The sequence below is a fragment of the Typopeltis vanoorti genome, chromosome 22, assembly GCF_054136105.1.
Source record: "Typopeltis vanoorti isolate ZY-2024b chromosome 22, IOZ_Tvanoo_1.0, whole genome shotgun sequence".
Taxonomy (NCBI): Eukaryota; Metazoa; Arthropoda; class Arachnida; order Uropygi; family Thelyphonidae; genus Typopeltis; species Typopeltis vanoorti.
This window is the reverse complement of record NC_143570.1, coordinates 1,580,941-1,590,000: the sequence shown is the minus strand read 5'-3', so window position 1 is coordinate 1,590,000 and position 9,060 is coordinate 1,580,941. Positions and strand designations below refer to the sequence as shown.

General features: G+C 35.3%; 1 protein-coding gene across 1 annotated transcript in view; it reads left to right on the top strand.

The window, feature by feature from the left end:
* The first annotated feature begins 5,876 nt into the window (after nucleotides 1–5,876).
* LOC150094102 (voltage-gated hydrogen channel 1-like) overlaps nucleotides 5,877–9,060 on the top strand; it is a 142,393-nt gene continuing 139,209 nt past the window's right edge. The window contains exon 1 of the mRNA XM_090412280.1: nucleotides 5,877–5,977. The gene's annotated coding sequence lies outside the window, so the exon portion shown is untranslated. The remainder of the gene's footprint in view (nucleotides 5,978–9,060) is intronic.

The window sequence follows — 9,060 nt, the reverse complement described above, 5'->3', positions numbered from 1 at the left end:
TCCGCATTCACAAGTGACCTTGTATACACCTGGGAATTGTAGAAGGTTGTGAGGTTGTTTATAGTTGTTGAAGCGTGATCTTATTTTTGGCAGAGTCGAGAAGCACGTTTTTATGTTAAACTTCTTTAGAATTCTGCTCAGTTTTTTGGATAGTGTGCTGATATATGGCAAGACGATATGACCTTTGGAGTCGTCCTGTGTATCTACGTTGTTACGTTGGTGGCGGGATAATTGGTTGTTAATACTTTTTAGAGAGTAGCCATTGTTTTTTGAAGGTCCATTTAAGATGTTGTAGTTCCTTTTTTAGTTCTTCTTCATCTGACAGTACAGATCTTGCACGATTCGCTAGAGTTGATATAATACCCAACTTTTGCGCTGGATGGTGATGGGAGGAAGCATACTTCATTGTCTGGAGCCATGGACATGAATCCCTTATGGTTTTCCTCGAACATCTCAATAGCCGACATCAAAGTATTAAGTTTACTGCTGAGCTTGAAACGGATAATTCCTTGCCTTTTCTTGATGTCAAACTGACTCGCTCTTCTGCTGGTAAACTAAAAATATCGATATATAGAAAACCCACACATACCAACAGATATCTGCACAGTCAATCCCATCATTTCCCTCACCATAAGCTTGGAATAATTTCCACCTTGGGACATAGAGCCCGTTCTCTTCTTGATGATCCAAATGAACTGCTTATAGAAATAAACCATCTGAAAACTTCTTTCGAAGTTAGTGGATATTCCCAGAAAATCATTAACAAATTCCTTCTTAATCCTCCCAGACATCACTCAGAAGAAACAAATAGATTCAAAAGCAATATATCTATTCCTTACATAAGTACTGTTTCACATAAATTAGCAAAAGTTCTAAAAAATACAATATCAGAACCTTGTTCACTCCACTTCCAAAGATCCGTTCCTTAATTAGCCACCCAAAACCTTGTCATCATCAACTCAAATACCCTGGCGTATATAAAATATTATGTGACTGCGATATTCCTTATTTCGGGCAGACAGACAAATCTGTCGAAATGCGTATGGAAGAACACATGAGAGACATTACTTACAAGAGACAGCGAGCAAGTGCATTATCAAGTCATATCCTCTTCTCGGCTAATCCTACTGATGATAACCAAAGTCACAAAGTCTGCTGGGAAAAATCTACAAACATCTTCCGTTGCAGTGACGAAATAGAGAGAAAAATTGTGGAATCGAGAGAAATCATCTTCAATCCTGTTCATCTAAATAACAACTTAAGCTACAACCTCCCGGATAGTCATTCAGCTGTAATCATGTACTGGCGTTCACGTGATGCAGCAAGCACGCACTCTCCCAACAATGCAACAAATGAAAGAACAGCTTCAAATACAACTACAACGTTTTAATGCTAATTATGTATAAAGACTGCCTATGATGTTCATAGTCTTTTAACCCTCAATGTTTAGTGTTTTTTCTTTTTTCTTTTATAATGTCACCTGAAGAAGGCTGTTACAGGCCAAAACTAGTAGTGTGTTTATATTAAAACCTTTTTAATTAAATCTCGGTTCTAGTCATTCAATTTTATTTCATAAAACTAAGTATATATATATATATGAATGTATATATATATATGTATATATATATATATATGTATGTATGTATATATATATATATATGTAAACATATATATATATGTATGTATGTATATATATATATGTAAACATATATATATGTATGTATATGTATATATATATATGTAAACATATATATATGTATGTATATATATATATATATATATATATATGTAAACATATATATATCTATGTATATATATATATATATATATATATATGTAAACATATATATATATGTATGTATATATATATATATATATATATATATATATGTAAACATATATATATGTATGTATATATATATATATATATATATATATGTAAACATATATATATGTATGTATATATATATATATATATGTATGTATATACATATATATATGTAAACATATATATATATGTATGTATATACATTTATATATGTAAACATATGTATATGTATGTGTATATATATATGTAAACATATGTATATGTATATATATATATATATATGTAAACATATGTATATGTATATATATATATATATATATATATATGTAAACATACAGTATATAAGTTATAAATTATCATTGACCTGCTTTTGGAGCTATCTTGGCGGTTAGAGCTCGTATCATTTATCAGTAAATACGTAGACTGTTCAATAAGTAATGACTATATTTATACAGAAAACAGATTATCTTTAATCGTCATCATTTACATGGCCTTTTTCGAAGTAATTACCGTGAGACACGATGCATTTGTCCCAACGTTGCGTCCACTTCTTAAACACATGTGAAAATGTCCGTGTTTTGAGAGTTCTTTCAAAACCGCCTCCACAGCTTTTACACATGCTTTGTTGCTTTCAAAATGCCGGCCTCTTAGTGGTTTCTTGAGCTGAGGAAACAGCCAGAAATCGCACGGTGCGAGATCAGGATTATATGGAGGGTGTGGTAAGATATCTATGTTGTTCTTCTGCAAAACGTCCACTACACAACCAGCAATATGTGGCCTTGCATTATCGTGATGCAATAAGAAGCCATTCTTATTGCACCACGTGTTCTACAGCGTGTTGCTAAACAATGCCTTCGTACTCAAAAAACATTATGGTCATAACTTTACCAGCCGATTTTAAAGTTTTTGCTTTCTTGGGGGTAGGCGAAGACCGATGCTTCCATTCACTGCTTTGTTGTTTCATTGTAGGGTCATAGTGATACAACCAAGCTTCATCTGCTGTAATGATGCGTTTTAAGAAGTTGTCGCCTTCTTGTTCCAGTCTTTCTTTCCATTCTGTGCACACACCCACTCGATGCTGCATTTGCTCCGTTTTCAAGAGTTTGGGAATCCATTGGGCGCAAACACGTTTCAGTCCCAAATGTTCAGCCATGATTGAGTGAACACTTCCCACAGAAATATTCAGGACAACATGAAGCTGGCGTACTGTAATTCTGCAATCCTACCTTGATGATAATCGCTGCTGTGTTGATCATTATCTCTGTGATCTCAAGATCTTCCACATTTTGCCTTCCTTCCTTAAAAGTTTTATGCCAGCGAAAAACACTTGCCCTCGACATTGCTTCATCGTGGAAAGCTTCGCGTATCATGTTAAAAGTGTCCGATGCCGATTTTTGCAAACGCACACAAAATTTAATCGCATAACGCTGTTCCAAGGACGCTTCCATTTCGACGACTGGTCGTGGTTCGTAGGTCCGCCGAAACAAGCTTGCGTTTAGTCACGTGACACTCTGGCACAGCAGCCCGTATACGCCATCTATCAACCTCTTTTGTTAATACAGACAGCAACATTTCTTTATTCCACAGAAAGTAATATTGTGATGAGTGGTTTCGCGACAGTAAAATTAGTCTTATTACTTATTGAACAGCCCTCGTAGAAGTGGCTGTAAAACGTTCATAAGCATTCATTTTTCATGAATTCGTAAAGAAAATACTTCCCATGTCCTTTATTATTGGTTGTACTGCTTTATATGAATTAGCAATTTTGATACAATATGTTATTAATTTTAGAAATTCTGCATTGTCTAAATCCATACTTTAAAATAAAATATGGAACTGAAAGTCCTGGGATTCCATGGAGGCGTCATGTAATAACTAGACATAAACATAACTAGACAAGTCATATGTCTAGTTATGTTTTATTTTAATAAAATAAAACATAACTAGACATATGACTTGTAATTATCTTTGAAACAATGATAATTTATAAGTAATTTATGTTTACATACATACATACATACGGGGGGGGATCTGTGTAATAGAATAACAGTATTTCCAATATATGTACTGTATGCAAGTTCATAAGTCGTGAAGAGGGGAATCCTTATATGGGCTTTTCAGTTGAAGGTGAGTTAGCTGATCTCATAAGGTGGTAGCAGGGTTTTTCACCCGGAAAGTCGGATTTTTCATCCTACGTACAGACAAATCAACCTTCAGGACACACGCAATTTACAGACAAAAAATACTGTTGTTGGTAGTGATGGGCGATAGACGGTAGTAGTGAATAGGATGAGATGTATTTAGCAAAGTAGTGTAGTGTGTCCTCCCACGATGAGTCCTTGGACTCCCTGGAGGTGTCACGTAATAAATAATAATAGTAAGATTTTTCTTATATTTCAATAGGAACTTTTAAATAGCAAGCAGGTCAATGATAATTTATAACTTATTTATGTTTACACACACACACACACACACACACACACACACACACACACACACACACACACACACACACACACACACACACACACACACACACACACACACACACACACACACACACACACACACACACATATTTAGATACATATATATTCATACATACAATTTGGAGCAGAACAACCTCCCATTTTGCTATAGAGTCGAAAAAATCAAGAGCTCGAACGAATGCGACTGTGGGCGACCCTAGATCCAAAATGGGGGCAAGTAAGCATACCTTCTATTTAAAGCCTTAGCTCCAACTTTGAGTATAGTAGCCAGTATTGATACTAGCCCTAGTAAGCACATTCACAATTGCTACAAAATGAATTATATAAAATACTATCGAACGGTATTGTAAACAAGAAAATAACGGTTTTCAGATAAATAAATAAAAATTTAAGAAAGGCAATAACGAAACTGGAACTTTCATTTTATACTGGAGGGGATGCAGCCCTTATGGACGAGCCGCCACTGCATATCGTTATAAGTTCGATTCTAGTCGCTGACTAGAGGAACTTTTTCGAATGCCTTTATTCGCCAGTTTTTCCGATCTAGTCCATCTTTGGCAGATATAATTAGTTTTCTCCCGGAATATCGGGTTCCGAACTTTACAATTAGAACCATCGACTGTAGTTATGCTATTTCAGACAATAATATATACTGTTAAGATCACGAAAGCGAGGTAAAGAGTACAGTCGCTGCCAACTAATTTTCAAAAAGTAGGAGCTAAACGGCCTTGTCTACTCTATCTGATCTGCGGAATTAAAGGCGCTATCAGATTTCTTTAAAAAAATGCTTCTTTGTTGTTATGCGGTTTCTTCAACAAGTTATGATTTCAGCTCAGTTTTTACTTCAGAATATTAAGTCGTCCGTCTCTTCTACCTACGTCCGCTTCGGATTTAGTTCCAAGCAATCCAATTCAATCCGATTAATTGCTATTCTCAGCCTCGCTGTGACGTACCACACACACACACACACACACACACACATATGGTGTGTGTGTGTGTATTTCGAGTATGAAGAAGTTCCCCCCCCCCCCCACTGCAATGACGGGCAGCTTATTTACTTCTTTCGTCTTAATACAGAAATTCTTTTTAAATAGATCACAGGAAAAGTTTTTTGCAGAGATGAAAATTATTGCACTTCAGTCATGATTTACCTGCTGTCCACTAATTCTATAAATATCGGAACTATATTTAGTTTCCAGGTTGACCCGAACCATGGTGAGGACGTATGAGTACGAAGAAGCTTTTTTTTCTCTCTCTCCTTCTTTCCTTCCTCATCCGGAAATGACTGACAACTTATTCGCCTCTATCTTAATACATAAATTCCTTTTAAATAAATTTTGGGAAAAGTTTATACGAGAAAGGGAAATTCATTTTTGCAGAGAGGGAAGTGATTGTATATCAGTCATCATTTACCCTGTGATCTTCTAATCCTCTAAATGTGTGAATTGCGTTGTGTGTAAATATGAAACCTTTTGGGGGTGTGGCCAGAATACTTTAAAAACAGCGATACCAAAACGACCTTATAAAGTGCGGTTATTATGTGCGAACATACAATTAGTAAAAATGAAAAGTATGGTGGCGAATTATTACTGTAATGTAGGAAGAAGAGCAATTGACGAATATGTTTGGCATTCTTGCGCCCAGATCTGAACTACTATATGTATGACTTTTGATTTACGTTCTTTTACAATTTAGATATTTTGCAACTGATAGTATATCAATTTGCTTTATTTTTTGTATGCCAATGCTTCGGTTTATGTAAACTAGTATACAGAGGTTTTGCAGCAGTTGTGAAACAAACCAGCATGTTTCACAGCTGATGTTTGTTTTTGATAACAGTTATACCTGGATGCTTTAACCTTTTTTTTTTTTTTTTTAAAATAACAGTTCAGGTAAAAAAAAAAAAAAAAAAAAACCATTATTGCCATAATAGAATAATAACAAAGGCCCTAATAAAAAACAACAACAATTTGTCATATTTGCGTTGTTTGCAGTTTTTTTTTTTTTTTTTTTTTTTTTTTTTTTTTTTTTTTTTTTATGTTGCTGAATATGGAGTGCACTATAGATGTGATATCGGGGAGCATTGCATTTGCTTTATAATTTTCATGTGTACTTTTTTAAAGTTATGTTTTTTTTTATGTATTTTCTAAAGGCAAAATGATGACATTCTCATTTATAATATTGGACATTATTTAGTGGGTGTGTTACATTCATTATTAACAACCTTGGTCTCATTACTGAAAATTGATGAGGTTAGGAATCGGATAGGGAACTGAAGGTCAGAGGTCATTTTGCAAAACAGTTCAGAAGATCATTTGGATGCTCAAAAATATGCTGACTAGTAGTGATAGAAAAGTCATTATTCCTTTTTATAAGACTCTGATAGTCTACATTTGGACTATTGTGCCCAGATTTGGTCACCTGGGTTTCTTGGAGATGTGGAGGTGGTTGAGAGAATTCAGAGGGGAATAACTAAGATGATTGTGGGCTTGTAGAATGTTCCGTATGAGGGTAGATTGAGGATTATTTTGGGTTTACAAAAATTGGCAGATAGAAGGAAGGAAGAGAGGTGACATGATAGAAACATTCAGCTGCTAAAAGGATTTGATACAATGGAGGTGTGGGAAGTTTTTCAGTATATGGAGGTGGTGACAAAACAAGAGGTCATCATTGGAAGTTGAATAAGTTATCAGAGGAAGTGCGATTTATATGTATTTCTGTAAGTGTAGTGAATGAGTGGAATGGTATGCCTGAAGTTGTCGGTTCTTCATGAGTGAATCAGTTTAAGCAGAGTATGATAGGCACCGTTAATAATGGTTAGTTTCTTACTCTATTGTGAACAATATTTGCAGGCCTCCCATGTTGAGGCTTTGGACTCCGTGGAGGTCTCTGTTAACAATAATAATAGCCGGACTATCATGTACATATCTTTTTAAATCATGTTCAGTTTATGTGATCAACTAAACAATTTTTGCATGGATTTGTGTGTGTGTGTGCGTGCATGCGTGCTAGAAACAAATAGTTGATTGGAGATCACAGATGTCATTTTTGAGGAATATTAGAGGAATGAGTAGATGGCACAAATGGGATATTAGAAAAGAACTTGCACATACCTGAATGTTAATAATGCCAAGCAGTGCTAATCTAAGATGGTAGTCACCTAAATAAGCAGAATAGGACATGAAGGATTAGAAAAAACAACTGTCTGAGATAAGAATGGTTTGATAAGAAAGGAAAATAATCCATAGGAGGACTAAGATATAAGTGGATTGATGTAGTTAGCAGTGCTATAGAGCAGTGTTTTTTCTTAAACTTTTTCAAAACTGTGTAACTCCACATAAAAATATCTACTGTTTGCAAAACCCTGTGGAAATTTTCATAAAAAAATATCAGAAAGGAATTATGACAATGAACTGTTACTGCAAATATTTTAATCAAGAAAACAGATATATAATATTACAAATAATAAAGTAGCAATTGTTCTTACAAATAAGTCAGTTTAATAAAAAATAGTATCTTTCACTTGAAGTTCTTTTTAATAAATGTCTGTATGCTCTTTGAAACCCCTACAAGTTTTGTCGAACCTGTGGGTTCTTACACAATACAGTTCAAGAAACTGCTTTAATAACTAACGTGCAAGAGCTTATTTAATAAGAGATCTGACAAATTGACCAATTTGAGAAACAGCTAATCAGGAACTACGTATGAAATTCATTTGTGTTATTATCACACAATTTGGTGTACCCAGAAAGGTGAAGGAGAGGCTGTACCAAATTTTGGGTTGTACACTTTCCCAAAAGGGAGGTTGTACATACCATCTTTTGATGTATACTGGAATTTAATGATGACTTCCTTCCTTTAAATGAAATGCTTGCTTTTGAAGCATTCTTCTTGGTGTCTGCAGAAGGGCCACCAGTGATTGTTATTAACAAGTTTTTATGGAGTCCATACTCATTCATAGGTAGTCTTATTCAATCAGCAACATACATGTAATATATTGTCTTAAACTGTCTGTTTGTTCTTGCTATTGCATTCCATCTTCCCTCTTCCAAAATCTACTTAGGGTTTTGTTTACTCAATGAGTGTGAGACCACATGTTGCTTATTAGAGAACTAAAATGGCTCAAAAAAAGTTCTATATTTGTTCTCTAGACAGGTTTCTAAATATTATTATTATTACCCCAAGACCTCATGGAGTCAAAGACTCATCTGGGAGGTCCTTTTATCACACACACATCTCATCATGCCTAGCCTTAAACACACTCAAATTCCTTGCAGACACCACACTCTCAGGCAAGGCATTCCAATCATTCGCAACTCTGCACGAAAAAAACCTGCTTCTCGCTCCCCTACTCACACCCTCTTTATACAGTTTCCAGGGATGACCTCTGGTTCTTCCCTGATCTCCCACTATTCTCTGTAGAACTTCTCCGCCATTCATCTTTAACAACTCTTAACCAACTTGTAGTTCTCTATCATATCTCCCCCTCTTCCTCCTCTTCACCAGACTCTGCAAATTGCATCTTCTCAATCTTTCCTCATACTCAACATTTTAGAGGTCAGAAACTACCTTAGTCAGTCGCCTTTGGACCCTTTCCAACATCTCTTCATCCTTCTGAAAACCCAGTGACCAAACCTGGGCTCAACAGTCCATGTGTAGCCTAATCAAAGCCTTATACAATGGAACAAGAATCTCCCTACTTCTGCACGTCAGTGTCCTCTGCATCATTCCCAGAAGCCTTTG